Raw genomic sequence first — 17,349 nt, forward strand, 5'->3', positions numbered from 1 at the left:
CTTAGAGTATATCCATTTGTATCCCTTCCCCATGTATATAGAGATAACTCTAATCACTAGTATATGCGTAGACCTTTGTACTCTCTTCCATTCCTATGTGACTCTTACAGTATATCCATTCATATCCCTTCCATATGTATATAGAGATAACTCTAATCACTAGTATATGCGTAGACCTTTGTACTCTCTACCATTCCTATGTGACTCTTAGAGTATATCCATTTGTATCCCTTCCCTATGTATATAGAGATAACTCTAATCACTAGTATATGCGTAGACCTTTGTACTCTCTACCATTCCTATGTGAATCTTAGAGTATATCCATTTGTATCCCTTCCCTATGTTTATAGAGATAACTCTAATCACTAGTATATGCGTAGACCTTTGTACTCTCTACCATTCCTATGTGACTCTTACAGTATATCCATTCGTATCCCTTCCCTATGTATATAGAGATAACTCTAATCACTAGTATATGCGTAGACCTTTGTACTCTCTACCATTCCTATGTGACTCTTAGAGTATATCCATTCGTCTCCCTTCCCTATGTATATAGAGATAACTCTAATCACTAGTATATGCGTAGACCTTTGTACTCTCTACCATTCCTATGTGACTCTTAGAGTATATCCATTCATATCCCTTCCCTATGTATATAGAGATAACTCTAATCACTAGTATATGCAGTAGACCTTTGTACTCTCTACCATTCCTATGTGACTCAGAGTATATCCGTGTCTATCCCTTCCCTATGTATATAGAGATAACTAATCACTAGTATATGCTGTAGACCTTTGTACACTCTACCATTCCTATGTGACTCTTAGAGTATATCCGTTTGTATCCCTTCCTTATGTATATAGAGATAACTCTAATCACTAGTGTATGCGTAGACCTTTGTACTCTCTACCATTCCTATGTGACTCTTAGAGTATATCCACTCGTATCCCTTCCCTATGTATATAGAGATAACTCTAATCACTAGTATATGCAGTAGAGGGGGGCAGGGGGGGAGGGGGGCTGAGAGGAGGGGGGGGCTGAGAGGTCTGCAGCAGGCGCCTGCACACCCTGAGCTCTCTCAAAGACAGTATCTTGTCACAATGCAGCCTCCACCCCCCCTCCCGGGCATTTACTGCATTTGAAATGCAAGTTGCTTTTTCATTCATTATTGTGCAATTAAATCCTTTTTCTGTGGACTTCCTTTCTAGGTCTAATGTTCAATTCGTGGTGCTAGTTTGCGTGTGATCTTCCTCCGTGCGTGCACCCCCGCCCCGCGCTCCCCCCCCCCCCCCCAGGCATGAAGACATCCTCGCCCCCCCCCCCCCCGAGGCATGGAGACATCTCCCCCCGGCCCCCCAGGTATGGGACCCCCAGGCAGGGTCAGTCTTGTGAGTGTGACCCTCCAGGAATAGACTCCCCGGCCCCCCAGGCATGGAGCCCCCACCCCAAGCATGCAGCGCCCCCGCCCCCTGCCCCCCCCCCCTCCAGGCAGGGTCAGTCTTTAAAGTGTGGCCCCCCCAGCCCCCGCTGCGGACCAGGCCCGGTTCTAGGAGTTTTGGTCTGGATGGGCCAAGGGTTTGTTTGGGCCACTGTGGGTCCAATATTTGTCACATCTGTAATCCCAAGATGTGCATCATCTCTGCTTCAAACAGGCGCACAGCATCTGAGAGTTACTTTAGAGCGGCAGCTGAGGCCCATACTCCACAGCACAGCTCATCACTTCCAGCAGGCTCGGCTCCAGCAGCAGCAGCAGCAGCACTCCGAGCCGACTGCAAGAGCAGCTTAAGGTGAAGGAGGTCCCGGTACCACACCGAAGCCTGGACATCTGGCACTAGGAAGACGGGCGCTGAAAGCTTCGCCAAGACTGGAGCCTGCTCTGGCTCGAGCCTGAAGCCTGGCCCTGGCCCGGCCCTGGCCCGAGTCTGAAGCCTGGCCCTGACCCTGGTTCTGGCTCGAGCCTGGCTCGAGCCTGGCTCTGGCTCGAGCCTGAAGCCTGGCCCTGGCTCGAGCCTGGCCCTGGCTCTGGCTCGAGCCTGAAGCCTGGCCCGAGTCTGAAGCCTGGCCCTGACCCTGGTTCTGGCTCGAGCCTGAAGCCTGGCCCTGGCTCGAGCCTGGCCCTGGCTCTGGCTCGAGCCTGGCCTGAAGCCTGGCCCGAGCCTGGCCCTGGTTCTGGCTCGAGCATGAAGCCTGGCTCTGGCTCGAGCCTGGCCCTGACCCTGGTTCTGGCTCGAGCCTGAAGCCTGGCCCTGGCTCGAGCCTGGCTCTGGCCCTGGCCCCGCTTGAGGTCCTGCTGGAGTGTCGGGCTCAGTGGGCCGAGCTATTATGTGCGTTCTGCCCGCCACCCTCCATCTACCCAGGATGTGGCATACCAGCCAGAGCTTGCAACTTTGGAACTGGTCGAGCTCGGTTCGAGTCATTGATTGGCTCAGCATCCTGTCACTCTGGCAAATCTCAAGTGCCTCAAAGACATGAATGTGACCTTGTACAATGTGACTGCTGTTCATGTGAAGCGCTTCGATAGCTCAGCTAGAGGTCACACTATAGAAACCTTAGGAGGTAAAAACAAAGCATCGACATAGGAGACAAACAGCCATTCAGCGATGATTTGTCCAAAATTACCACAAAACCTGGATCCATCGCAGCTTCTCCACTGAAGCTGCGGGAGCTTCGGGCAAATATTGTATTTCACCGAAACTCGATTTCCTTCATATATGCGCATGAAAGCACTTTTCAAATCCATAAATCAGAAAACCACCTATACAAAAGCTATTGTGTGAATTAAAAATACTAATGTTGCGCTATAATAATCTGGGCACATACAGGGTCCACTTGGCACCTGTCTCGCCTGTTGGTTCACTGATAGCGCCGCCCCCAGTGTGAGGCAGCGAGGAACGACTGACTAAAAGCTCATGCTAGGGGCAGATTTATGAAGGCCTTGCGCCGCCGGGGCGCCACTTTTAACATGGTAATAAGTGACGCACCGGCGGCGCAAGGCCTTCATAAATCTGCCCCTAAGGGCCTTATTTATGAAGGCCTTGCGCCGCCGGGGCGTCTCTTTTTACCATGTTAAATGTGGCGCCCCGGCGGCGCAAGGCCTTCATAAATAAGGCCCTAACACTTTTAACAAGTGCTTCTTAATGCAGCGCTAGATTGTGACATAATTAGACCAAAGCTTTCCTGTGTTAAAGAAACAGTCTCATCAACATTTTAAAAAGTGTATCATATGTTATGTGATTATTCAGGGCTCGGACCGTCCATGGGTTCTTCGAGCCGAGCCAGAGCCCGGGCTCGGCTCGCTCTCCCTGTTCACGTGTTTGCTGCCCACCTCCAGCCCCAAAACTCAATTAAACTTCTAAAGACCCTGAAAACGACATTTCGACTCCTGACATTGAGACTGATGAAGCGCAGGCAGGGTCAGTCTTGTAAGTGTGGCCCCCCAGGCATGGAGCCCCCCCCCCCCGCTCTGCACCAGACTGACGCCGGCCCTGGGGGGAGATGGACGGGAGGATTATAGAAAGTTCAGGGGCCGCGACGGACCCCCCAGGTCAGGGGGGGGGGGGGACGCATCTACCGGCCACTCCGGCCCTGATGACCCCCTCGGAGGCGCTACTCACCATGAAAGAACTCCGTGCAGGGCTTCAGGGCGCCGTGGGGCTCCGTGCTGGGCTTCAGGAGGGCTCCGTGCTGGGCTTCTGGGCGCTGTGGGGCTCCGTGCTGGGCTTCTGGGCGCTGTGGGGCTCCGTGCTGGGCTTCTGGGCGCCGTGGGGCTCCGTGCGCTGTGTCCCTGACACGGACACACTCGAGGCGCTACTGAGGGATCAAACCAGAGCGCTTCGGAGCCGCCGCCTATGTACCTGCCTCATTTGCATAATTAATGCCAGGTGAGTTTGGCGCCAGTTTGAACTCTTTCTCGTGCTTCCATTGGCTGGGCCTTCAGTGACATCACTTCCTGCACTGAGGGAATGTGTTTTTTTGTGTGCCTTTAAAAGCAGCAGCTTCAGCCTTCGCGGGTTAGTTGCTTGAAATGTTGGAGGCGGGTGGGTGGATAATGTGATGGGAATTATTTATATGTTCAGACGCTTTTTGGCGCGTGGACGTTGTCCATCTTTTGATATGAGAATAATTAAACAACATTAGTTTCTTTAGCTCTTTTGAAGAGTTTGACACACTTTTTTTTATTAGAAATGAAACGTGTTAGGTCAGAGGTTTTTAGTTTTTTCCTCGCAAAAAACAAAGTGTTAAGTGTGTTTGTTTCAAGGTTCAATGTGTTAATACAATCACGTCATCTGTTCGATTCTTTTTTACACGTTGTTGAGCGGGTGGTTACACTGCAGGGGGGGGGGGTGACGTTTACAGAACTACTAATGGGTGTAAAACCAACAAAGGCTGCGATGGCCGAGCTGTCAACTTGTAAAGTGTATTCTTGGGTTCTAAAAAAATGTTTTTAAACTTCAAGGAGAGGTTTATTTAGAAATATTAATATGGTTCTAAACAATACTTCATATAGCAATTATTTGTTAATGCACACATGCAAGAAAGTTCAATAAAAAGTATTAATGATCAACTACACATGAAAATAATACCCGGAATTATAGAAGAGGACTCGTGTAGTCGCAGGATCACATGACGTGTAGATAACAACACTTGTGAATGAAACAATCTTAAGACATTATAGGAAATGATGAATGAAGCCTCACTGTACACCGAGCAGTGGGAGGTCCGGGGGCTTCTTGTTGTGAGAGATCGGGGAAAGAAGTTCTCTCCCAGTATCGTCTGGATATTGTGTGAAAGGCCCCAGAGGTGGAGTCTTTTTGTTGCAAGAGAGATGGGGTGGACAAATGCTGCCTCAAGGCGCTGGTTGTGACACCGCCACCACCACGCAAAATAAGACAATTGGAGGAATGTTTCCAGCTCTTTGATATCTGATGAAAAGCTTCGGCTTTTAATAAATCAATAAGTAATACTTGGGATCGGCCCCCCCTCCCCCCCTCTGTCCGGTGTTAGACTGCCTGGGAAAACATTTGTGAAGTAGAGGGGGATTGAGGGGTGAAAAATAGTGTTAATTTGATGCCCCCAAAATATAAAAGGATGTGGACAGATGAATAACATATGAAGATCAGCGTTAACCTGGGAGCATGTCCAGCAAGTATTACCATGTCTGTTGTGAATTTTATTAGATATACAAGTGTAAAAAATAATCTGTTATAAAGAAAGAAAAGTGTTTGCGTTGCGCGGGCGGCTCCAGATGATTTCCTGATTTTCGTCCACATTCTGTTCCAAAAAGAAATAAAGCAATTCACTCCCAAATCAGATTCCCACAACAGTTCTACTTTAGTTTTATCTCAGAGCTCAGGGGGAACCAATAAATGGGAATAAATGATTGACGCTTTGGGGGTTATGCGGAGAAGATTATGCCAAGGGGAGGGGGGGGGGGGTTGGAGAAGAGGAAGATTTGAGTTTAGCGTAAGTATCAAGTATTACATTCCGCAAGATCAAAAATGTAGGTTTAAAAGAAGAAGGTAGATGATATAGGGAGTGTAATTGCATACATTGAAAAGGGGAGCCCTGATCAAAAAGCTGGTGACCCCAGAGCAGACCCTTGTGTCTCCAGCTCTTCCAGTATATAGGTGTTTTGTTAAGAAGGATTTGTTTGTTGTGCCAGATGGTAGAATTGAGAAAAGTATCTAAATTATGCACAACTAAATGAGGTGCAATAGATAGTAATTTACAGTGTTGCTTAATCATGGGAGTAGAGAGCATTTGCGGGTGAAGGAGCGATATTCCTGAAATCAGAAGGGAACTAAAAATGAGGTCTCCAGATCGACCCAGGGAGGTTTATCCTCAGTCTGATTGGTAATCCAATTTGTTAGTTGGCGTAACTTGTGATAATTGGCGCAATGGGGGAAATTGACACCGCCCTCAGATTTTGGATTTACTAATTTCTGTAACGCCATTCTTGATTTTTTTATTATTCCATAAAAAGGAGATCAGAATAGAATTGAACTCTGAAAGAATTTAGATGGAATAGGTAGTGGATGTTGGAGAGGATACACAAAACTATTGGAGGTAGCATCATTTTGATTGTGTCAAGACGGCCCCACCAAGAGAGATGAAGGGGATGCCAGCCTGCACTCAATGTTTAAAGTCCAGCAGACGCATTCTTGGGTTCTAATCGATGCTCCTGCTTTTGAGTTTATATCGTACGATTCAATGCAAAAAAAAATCTGGGCCCAAAGTTTTGGTTCCTAAGAGCGCAGCTGGTTTTAAGGAAGCTTGGGGTGCCCGATACCAAGGCTGTATAGTGTTTATTGTAGGTTATTAGACCTCGTTAATTCACTCCCAGACACTTCCTGACTTTGTTACTCTAGTGCAGTGGTCTTCAAACTGTGGGGCGCGCCCCCCTGGAGGGCGGGGGGGGCGTTGAGACATCTCAAGGGGGCGCCAGTCGACCATTTGCAACCATCAGTGCTGCATGGTCCTTCACAGACGGCTTCCACTAGCTGAATCTGGTTAAAGTAATATCCATTGTAGGGTAACTGGGCGTGATTTACAGATGGGGTCGTGTAAAATGGGCAGGTTCTACTCGGATGGGGTAAATCTGCCTTCAGTGAGACTTTTGCTGGCTGAATTACCGACAGCAGACCCGTACTACGGTCATTTAAGTTACTGAAACATAAACAAATAGTTGCTGATATAAACTACGTGCATTTGTCAAACACTGTTAAAACGTGAGAAACACTGCCCCGTTTACTGTACAAGGACTTTCATCGACATTAGGACTCCTGCATCACCCCATTGAAGCAGAGGAGAAACGGTGTGCTTGTAGCAAGTGTAAGGCCACTCTCTCTTTAGTGCAGATCTTCTTTCTACGCAATGTTTGAACACAATTGTATTTTGTATTTTTGTGGCCGTTTTCTATTGGGTTAATGGAGGGGCTCTGGGAGGGATAGAGGTGGGCAGACCAACCAATTAACAAGGAAGTCTGTCTTGGCCTTAAAATCCTGTACATAATTAAGTCAAGCCTTGAAAACATTATCATTGACATAAATAAAATAATTTAATCTGGAATCATTTCACCTTGGTGCACACGTTTATATCACCGCCTTGAGAGGCGTTTGTGCTCCCACCGTGACGACAATGCCACTAGTTATCTAGGAAGCAAGCCACTTTTCATGTATATATCGTATATGGCCTATTTTCTTTTCATGAATGAAGCAACATTATAGTGTATTGAATCTAACACAAGATGTGATTGCACGGCACACATCCTGAATTCATGCATTTGTGTATACTATCTGTGAGAAGTTGGCCTGATATATGATGTTTCCAATTCTGTAACCACCTTGTATCAGTCCAAACAATCCCTTATGGTGTCTGGTTGTAAGTCAACCTTATTAGACAAGCTATCCTAGGGGTAGCATGGACTAAGCAGCCTTTTATATTATAAAAATATATGTGTTTATTTCTAAATTAATCCCCAGTACTCTTTATGAGCAAAGGGGCACAAGCGTTAAATCAAAAGCACAGTATAACATATGAAAGTTGCACAATTATGGATGAGGGCGGGTGGCCACTCAAACCATATATTAAGAAAGTGGTATAAGAGATACCAATCGAACAGTGGTTAGGCCTAGAGCCTAGGGAATCGCTGGGAGCAGTCGGGACAAGCAATGCTGAAGTCGGGAAAAGCCTGCGGGATTCGGGTGTAGCGCTTAAAGCACACGCATGCACCAATGCAAAGTCAATGGTGCGTAAAAGTTACACAAATAGAGTTTAAGGATACTTCCGCTGAACCTAGAAGGACAAAACTTTAGACACAGACCCTAGAGGTGTGTACCAGTGTGTGAACACCGGCGTTGCTGAGTTACCTCACCCACAGGAAGCGGGTGCATAGGGTCGAAGTGGCGTCGGGTTTCGTCACGCAGGTTGATGGTGCTTGAAGCTGAAGATGCTGCAGACGATGTGAAGGAGAAGTGTCCGGTGTGATCCAAGGGTGGATCAGAGTCGTAAAGTGCCTGAAAGCAGAGGGGACAGAGTCTGGGTCACTCAGCAGTGACCAGGGTGGAACCAGGACGGAACCAGGCAATGTCGGGCGCAATCAGGTGGTTGTTGAGGAGCTTCTCTCCGCTGCCACGTGGGCTCTGGGGCATCTGTGACGTCTAGGAGCGGGTCCCGAGCTGTCTCATGGAGGCTCTCACCATCGGCGCTGTCGGCTTCAAGATCGGAGCAAACAACACTTGGCAAGAGCAATCCACGCGGGATTGGACGATTGCTTCTCACTCGGACCAGGAGGGTCAGAGTGGGTGCTCCTTTTCAGAGGAGCGGGTGCAAGTCTGGAGCAACCAGAATCACAAGTCAAATTTAGGTTTTCGTCGGCACAAGGGCCACAAGCCAGCTGGCAAGTGATCTGGCCAACGCGTCGAGCCAAAGAAAGCAGAAGGGCCCCGCACAGCACTCGTCGAGTGTGAAGGGGTGAGCTTCGGTGCAAAAGTGGCTCAGGGTTGGGGCTTTTCAAACCCCGGTGTACAGCTTCGAGGGTCACTCGTGCGCTGCACAGTCAGCATCTCGTGGTCTTTTCAAGATGGTGTGCCCCACGCTTCCGGTCACCTCCACAGGTCTCAGCTCGGCAGGGACTGTGGATCGGGCTGTAAGAAGGCAGGCAAGCCTGATCTCGTTGATCTCTGTTGCTCGAGTTCTGGCGGGAACTGCAACAAAGCAGACGTCGAGGTGCTGGATGGTGACTGTTGGCACAGGGTGGTCACTCCTTGACCACAAGGGAGATTCTTCAGTCTTCTACATTGAGTAGGATGTCGAAGGGTCCAGAGTTTCATTTCAAATGTTTCATCAGGATAATCTGAGTGCGTTGGCACTGCTCCCATTCTTATACCAATCTAGGGGGCTGGATTACCTGCTAGGTCCCCTCCTATGGGTGGGACCCAGGAAGGGGGTGGATACACCCCTTTCCCTTTGATCCAGGCCGCACTGGGACAGGGGCTGGTGTGCCCCAGAACCGGTTTGGCCGGATTATGCAAGGGGCAGCCTTGTGCTCCCCAGGCAGTGTCTGGTTTCTTTCAATCCTCCCTGCTACAATCCACTATCTCCTGTCTGGGGTGGTGTAACACCTCCCTGCGACAGGAAAGCCTTTGTGCAGGCCTCCTCTGCTGAGTTTCGGTCAGCAGCAGGAGGTCAGACTCGTGTCTGTGGCAGAAGCATCCATTTTGTGGATCTGAGGCTCTTTTAAAAATCAACCGCGTTTCAGTAAAGTAACATGTCTTCTCCCTCTAGAGGGGTGGAATGCTATCCCAGTCGGCAGGACTGTTGAGGGGATAGTATTCCAAATCGTATGACACCTTACACAACATGTTTTGATAAAGCCAAACCAAAGTTGCTATATAACCGCGAGGATTATAATGCACTTAATAGTATATGGTATGGCATTATCCGGGAACAGCTTAGGGAGTTGTTCCCGAAAGCTGCAGACAGGCTCAGCTCATGCTAGAGCACCATCTCACATATTTCCAAGCGCTCTGCCTTCAGGATTGATAAGGCCTTCCATAGGAGTGGCTCACAGGTTTATATGTGTCCAGATATAGGTTTAGTTATAGGTATCTGTGATGGTTTTACCACTTTAACCCAAGTAAGATCGATAAAGAATGAGTTTATGGCCTTGCATTGAGACACGGTTCTCTATCAATTAGTTAGTATTGGCTATTTATTTCAGAACAGACAGTTGGAGTGCAACAAGGTTCGCCACGAAGAATAAACCACTTAATCCAGTAGTTTCCTTTCTAAGTTACAGTCTTTCAGGATGAGCAAAGTTCGTCGTCCACGCTGTTTCCACTCTGCTACTCAGGCCGGTACTTCCCCAAGAGGCAAGGCAAACCGAGAAAAGAAATGACACTACAGTCACTTATCTGTTATACTTATTTATATTTTCTAAGGTGCTCCCCTTCACCAGCTTTCTAGGATCACCACAAGTGAGGTAAGGAAGGTAGTGGGTTGAATGAATGGAGGTAACAAGGAGGGTGAGAATCATTCCATGCACTTATTTGCGCCAAAACCCCCACCACCCCTTTGGCTCCAACCTCTGTTTCCACCCTTTTTTTCCCGTTACTCGCCTGGGGCTACAGTCCCTGGTGACCGTAGCAGTCGGTATCTCGGCGTCCTGTGCCTTCAGGGAACTGCCGGATACTATCGCGGTGTACTTTGGGGTTCTGGTCGTCTCCTCTCACCTCTGGGGACCCTCCGACGTCTCCTCCCTCGTTATCCTCTCTTCGGCTCTTTCTCCCGCTGCTTCCCGCGCTTCTCCTGATGATCTTTCACTCCTCCACCTGAGATAACCGTCGTTCTCTCTCCCGTCTTCCTGAAACGCTAGACCGCTGAGTGTTGCATTGTCGGATGCCCAGCTGGGCGCCATCTTGGGGTTCTCAGCGCAGTCTATATTACATTGCCTCTCTTCTTGGGATGGACGGTCGGGCCATTCTGATACAGGGAACCTGGATAGGTAGTCCACATTTCCTTGTAATTTTCCAGACATGTGCAAAGTCTGAAATGAAAAAGGTTGTAAGGCCAGGAACCAGCGTAAAACCTTAGCATTGGTGTCCTTGTTAGTGGCTAACCATGTCAATGGGGCATGATCTGTTACCAAGAAGAAAGTGCGTCCTAACAAATAGTACTGCAATGATTCCATGGCCCACTTAATGGCAAGACATTCCTTCTCCATTGTGGCATATTGGGTTTCTCTTGGAAATAGTTTTCGACTTAAAAATAGCACTGGTTTAAGCAGACCTTGGGAATCCGGTTGTGATAAGACTGCTCCTAACCCTCTGTCTGAGGCATCAGTTTGGAGAACAAACAATTTCCTATAATCAGGACAGGTTAATATTGGAGCTTGACATAATAAGGCTTTTAAAGTCTCAATACTCTTTTCTTGTGCTTGACCCCATTGAATCTTGGCCCTGGAGGGTTTGTTTCTTAACAGATCCGTAAGGGGGCTTGCTACCTCTGACAATTGGGGAATAAATCTCCTGTAATACCCCACTAATCCCAGAAAAGCCCTCACTTCTCTTCGAGTGGTAGGTGTAGGAATCTTTTGAATGGCTTCTAACTTGATTATTTGGGGTTTCAGGGTGCCCTCACTGATAGTGTATCCCAAATAATCAATTTGCTGTGTCCCCAGTGTGGTTTTCTTTGGATTCATAGTGAGTCCTAGTGTCAAATAAGTTCCTAAGGTGTTCCAAATGAGTTTCCCAGTCTGGGCTGTTGTGAGAAGCTGGCCTGATATATGATGTTTCCAATTCTGGAACCACCTTGTATCAGTCCAAACAATCCCTTATGGTGTCTGGTTGTAAGTCAACCTTGTTAGACAAGCTATCCTAGGGGTAGCATGGACTAAGCAGCCTAAAGGCTTAACTTAAGAGGTCGTGTTAAGCGAGCTGTTTTACCACATACAATCCTGTAATATCAAATGAAAGGACACCACACACAAGTATATATTATAAAAATATATGTGTTTATTTCTAAAATAATCCCCAGTACTCTTTATGAGCAAAGGGGCACAAGCGTTAAATCAAAAGCACAGTATAACAAACAAAGTTGCACAATTATGGATGAGGGCGGGTGGCCACTCGAAACATATATTAAGAAAGTGGTATAAGAGATACCAATCGAACAGTGGTTAAGCCTAGGGCCTAGGGAATCGCTGGGAGCAGTCGGGACTAGCAATGCTGAAGTCGGGAAAAGCCCGCGGGATTCGGGTGCAGCACGTAAAGTGCGGCTTGCACCAATGCAATGTCAATAGTGCGTAAAAGTTACACAAGTAAAGTTTAAGGACACTTCCGCTGAACCTAGAAGGACAAAACTTTAGACACAGACCCTAGAGGTGGGTACCAGTGTGGGAACACCGGCGTTGCAATGTTACCTCACCCACAGGAAGAGGGTGCATAGGGTCGAAGTGGCGTCGGGTTTCGTCACGCAGGTTCTTGGTGCTTGGAGCTGAAGATGCTGCAGGCGATGGGAAGGAGAAGTGTCCGGTGGGATCCAAGGGTGGATCAGAGTTGTAAAGTACCTGAAAGCAGAGGGGACAGAGTCTGGGTCACTCAGCAGTGACCAGGACGAAACCAGGCAATGTCAGGTGCAATCAGGTGGTTGTCGAGCTTCTCTCTGCTGTCACGTGGGCTCTGGGGCATCTGTGACGTCCAGGACTGGGTCACAATCTGTCCCATGTAGGCTCTTGCCGTCGGCGCAGTCGGCATCAAGATTGGAGCAAACAACACTTGGCAAGAGCAATCCACGCAGGATCGGATGATTGCTTCTCACTCGGACCAGGAGGGTCAGAGTGGGGGCTCCTTTTCACAGAATCTGGTGGTAGTCTGGAGAAATCAGAATCGCAAGTCGGTTTTAGGTTTTCGTCGGCACAGGGGCCACAAGCCAGCTGGCAAGTGACCAGGCCAACGCGTCGAGCCAACACAAGCAGAAGGGCCCCACGCAGCACTCGTCGATTGTGGAGGGGTGAGCTTCGGTGCAAGAGTAGCTCAGGGTTGGGGCTTCTCAGACCCCGGTGTACAGCTTCGAGGGTCACTCGTGGGCTGCACAGTCAGCGTCTTGTGGTCTTTTCAAGATGGCGTGCCCCACGCTTCCGGTCGCCGCCATGGGTCCCAGCTCTGCAGGGACTGTGGATCGAGCTGTAGGAAGGCAGGCAAGCTTGATCTCGTCAATCTCTGTCGCTCGAGTTCCAGAGGAAATTGCAACAAAGCAGGCGTTGAGGTGCTGGATGGTACCTGTTTGTACAGGGTGGTCACTCCTAGACCACAAGGGAGATTCTTCAGTCTTCTACGTTGAGTAGGATGTCGAAGGGTCCAGAGTTTCGTTTCTTATGTTTCGTCAGGATAATATGAGTTGCATTGGCACTGCTCCCACTCTTATTCGAATCTGGTGAGCTGGATTGCCTGCTAGGTCCCCTCCTATGGGTGGGACCCAGGAAGGGGGTGGATACACCCCTTTCCTTTGATCCTGGCCTCGCTGGGACTGGGGCTTGTGTGCCCCAGAACCGGTTTAGACGGATTATGCAAGGGGCAGCCTTGTGCTCCCCAGGCAGTGTCTGGTTTCTTTCAAACCTCCCTGCTGCAATCCACTATCTCCTGTCTGGGGTGGTGTAACACCGCCCTGCGACAGGAAACCCTTTGTCCAGGCCTCCTCTGCTGAGTTTCGGTCAGCATCAGGAGGTCAGACCCGTGTCTGTGGCAGAGGCATCCATTTTGTTGATCTAAGGCTCTTTTAAAAATCAACCGTGTTTTAGCAAAGTAACTTGTCGTCTCCCTCTAGAGGGGTGGAATGCTACCCCCGTCGCCAGGACTGTCGAGGGGGTAGTATTCCAAATCATATGACACCTTACATAACATGTTTTGATAAAGCCTAACCAAATTTAACATATAACCGCGAGAATTATAATGCACTTAAGAGTATATGGTTTGGCATTATCCCGGAACAGCTAAGGAATTGGTCCCGACAGCTGCCGACAGGCTCCGCTCATGCTAGAGCACCATCTCACATAAAACCAAGCACTCTGCCTCCAGGATTGTTAAGGCCTGCCATAGGAGTGACTGATAGGTATATATGTGTCCAGTTAGGTTTAGATATAGGCATACTATATCTAAGCAAGGAGTGATTACACCACCTTGCCCCAGCTGAGTGATCAGCCAGTTGTGTCAATTTTAGATAGCCAGCCAGGGGTGGCAAAAGATATGCTGCAGCCCCTGATAGGCCTTGGATACACCTATGCCCTGGGCACCTATAGTGCTCTGTACAGGAGCGGATAAGGTGACCCAAGCCAATCTAGTTATGCACCTAGGGTACATGGAATCCATTTTACAGAGAGAGCAGATAGCCTGGGGCCCTGATTAGCAGGGAACCAGGCCAACTAAGTCGAAAACCAGCTAAACACAAGGCAAAAAATCTGGGGTAACCATAGTCAGGTAGCCACCTTCCTACCCCCACCCCCAAACGAAAGGAGATAAGGCTATCCTTGGCCAGGTAAGCCTATATTGCCTGAGTGGCCATATAAGGAAGTACCTGCACTAGCATGGGTACCCCCTGTCTCTTGTTCCACTAAGCAGTCCCTCACCCTTGGGGTATTAGAGGGTCTCCACCATAGGGAATCACTACCTTGGGTGTGTTTATGCAAAGTTAAAGGCTGGTTTGGATATGGAGTATTGAAGTGAGGCTCCACTATTTTAGGGCTCAGCTTCCTCCAATTATCTTCCACCATGTGTGCCCTTCTCTCTTCAACTGAGTTTAACTGTGCTCTCAGGGTCAACCTCTGGCTACCTAAAGCTGGAGGCTGGGTCCCTCTGTTTGGCTTGCTGGAGGGACAGTTCAGGTTGGGGCCCTTTGGGTCCCAGGTTTGGCTGTGCCCAACAGAATCCATCTGTGGGAGGTCCCTAACTACTTTTAAGGGGGTTCCCTCAGGAGTTTTTAAAGTTTTCTCCTCACTAGGGCTACTAGTTTTGGTGCCCCTAATCTATTGATGGGGGTGCTTTATTTGACAGGGGGCCCTCTGGGTCTCACTGTCCTTCTTGTCCCCTGCAGCCCTGGGCTGACTAAGGCAAGGTAGAGAGGGGCAGATTACCTGCTCCATACTGGGTCCCACCTGAGACGGGTCCACTGCCATCAGGGGCTCTGTCAGGCCAGGCCTAACAACCTCTGGGGCAGTCCCTTCATCAGGGGTAAGATCAGTTCCCTGAGGAGGCTGATCCTGTCCATATGTCTGGTGAGGGGGAGATTTCTCTTCCTCCTCTATGCTCTCAGTTTGGGTGGAGGGATCCATCATATCAGGCTTCACAACACACATATCTGTTTGAGTTTGGGCTGTGGCCATCACAGCCCCACCAACCTTTTCAGGAGGAGACTCAGTTTGGGTTTCTGCTGTTATCATAACAGCTTTGCTATTCTGTTTTGGAAGAGCTTCTGTTAAAGATGGGGCTGAGTCTTGCACAGCCCCCTACCAACCTTTTCAGGAAGGACATCATGGATTGGGGCTATAGCCAGTACATCCCCACTAACCTTTCCATTGGAGTTTACCATTCTAGAATGGATTTCCTGTTCAACCTCAGCCCAGACTGAGATTTCTAAATCATTACCCAATAGGCAGTCTCCAGGCAAGTTTGATGACACTGCCACTCTCTTTGGGCCAGTGACACCTCCCCAGCTGAGACTTACTACTGCCATGGGATGATTTGTTTGGATTCCATCAATGTTTGTTACCTGGTATGTGGCACCAGGTAAAAGTTGCTTAGAGGGAACTATACAGTCAGCCACCATGGTGATGCTAGCCCCTGTGTCTCTAAAGGCTTCAACTTTCAAACCATTGATGATGGGTTCTTGTCTATATTTGCTCAAGGTATTTGGGCAATCAGAGAAGTTGGCAAACCCCATGCCAGTCTCGTAAACAAGATTATTTATTGATGGGGACCTGGATAGGCCAGGGTCCACCTGGGCTCCAAAAGTAAACCCACCCAGATTCCTGGGTGTGCTCCCACTTCCTGGGGAATTACTGCTGACAGTAACAGGAGGTGTTGGAGCTGGCTTTGGAGGTATATTCTCTTTATTGCCATTCTTGGGACAACAGCTGTCTGTTTTGTAATGCCCAACCTGTTTACAGGCATGACAATAAGGCTTTTTCTCAGTTGATGAAGTGTCTTGGGACCCACCCCCCTTCTTGGAGTTTTGGGGCCCTGGGGAAGTCTTTTCTTTACTTTTATCCCCACCCTTATCTTTAGGCTTGGTAGACTCCTTCTTCTGGTTACTGTCCTGATTATTAGGCCTAATCCTGGTTCTGACCCATTTATCTGCCCTCTTTCCCAATTCTTGGGGAGAGGTCAAATCAGAGTCCACCAGGTGCTGTTGTAAGAGCTGGTTCTGACAATTACTTAGGATCTGCTCCCTCATAATCAAATTATACAATCCAGTGAAGTCATGTACTTTGCTGCCATGTAGCCAACCCTCCAGAGCCTTAGTTGCACAATCTACAAAATCAGTCCAGTCCTGAATCTGTGTCTTCTGGGTGTCTCTGAACAACAACCTGTACTGTTCAGTGGTTAAGCCAAACCCATCTATTAGAGCACTCTTCAGGACTTTGTAGTTTTTAGCATCCTCATGTCTGACAGTGAGGAGCTTATCTCTCCCTTTCTCTGAAAAGGAGTACCATAAGATTGCTGCCCATTGTTCCGCAGGAACCTGCTGTACCATGCAGGCTCTCTCAAGAGCAGTTATCCACTTGTGGATGTCATCCCCTTCTGTGTAGGGGGGCACAATCTTTGTCAGGTTTCTAGTATTATAGGGCCTGTCTTTCTCTCTAGGAATATTATTGCTGCCACCAGTGGCATCTAAGCCACACAACTTTTGTTCTCTTGTTAAAGCAAGTTTAGCTTGGGCCAGGGATAACTCTTCCCTCTCTATCTGGAGTTCTACAGCTCTCATCCTGGCCTTATGCTCTCTTCTCTGGTGGGTAGTCATTCCCCTTTGAGAGGTTCTTGAGACACTAGAAATGTGAGAATCCACTGAGGGAGATCTCACCCTTCTATTGCCTGGAACAGTTCTGCTTTGTACTCTGGGGGGATGCTGCCCCCTCCATTTCCAAGTAGGTCCAAGTTGGTTTGGCTAAGCCTCCCCACATGTACCTGGTTATCCCCTTGATCCTGATCCTCAGGCTCATCTACCTATGAACCCTCTTCCTCCTCTTCTGGAGTGATCTCATTCTCAGGGGTGTTCACTCCATCTCCTAAAGCTAAGGAAGCAGCCTTGGCTGTTTCTAAGTCATCCTGTTCCAGGATGGCTATCAGGGAAGGAATGGTAGGGGCTCTGCCCCTTTTTAGCCCCCTTGCAGTGCACAAGGCACCCAAGTCTTTGTGGCTAAGTTTGTCATAGCTGTAAGTTGCCTTGGTAAGGTCAACTGTCACAGGGGCAGAGCCTGAAGCTCTTCCTGTGTCGGACATGACTGCTAGTGAGGTGCAAGTGATGTGTTTACCTACTGTACCTTGCTAGTGAGTTGTAGTCAGGGTGTGCTAATCCCTTTAATCTACAACTACTAAATTCAGTAGAACTTAATATGCTAAGCTTTTGATTTATATGTACCTAAGGTACTTGATGTGATCTTTCAATTTGATAAAAAGATTGCAATGGTAAAACAACAGCAAGCTCAAATCCGCACCGCTGCGCACCAATGTGAGAAGTTAGCCTGATATATGATGTTTCCAATTCTGGAACCACCTTGTATCAGTCCAAACAATCCCTTATGGTGTCTGGTTGTAAGTCAACCTTGTTAGAGAAGCTATCCTAGGGGTAGCATGGACT

General features: G+C 48.5%; 1 long non-coding RNA gene across 4 annotated transcripts in view; it reads right to left on the minus strand.

Moving 5' to 3' along the window:
- LOC147659546 (uncharacterized) overlaps window positions 1-17,349 on the minus strand; it is a 255,935-nt gene that overhangs the window by 46,765 nt on the left and 191,821 nt on the right. Inside the window, exon 1 of one of the 4 annotated variants that reach the window (XR_015307214.1) lies at window positions 3,615-3,837. The exons of the other annotated variants lie outside the window; for them this stretch is intronic. This is a non-coding gene — a long non-coding RNA (uncharacterized LOC147659546). Of the gene's footprint in view, window positions 1-3,614; window positions 3,838-17,349 lie in introns of those variants that run through there. 4 annotated transcript variants of the gene reach the window in all.

This window comes from Lissotriton vulgaris, unplaced genomic scaffold (genome assembly GCF_964263255.1).
Source record: "Lissotriton vulgaris unplaced genomic scaffold, aLisVul1.2 SCAFFOLD_882, whole genome shotgun sequence".
Lineage (NCBI taxonomy): Eukaryota > Metazoa > Chordata > Amphibia > Caudata > Salamandridae > Lissotriton > Lissotriton vulgaris.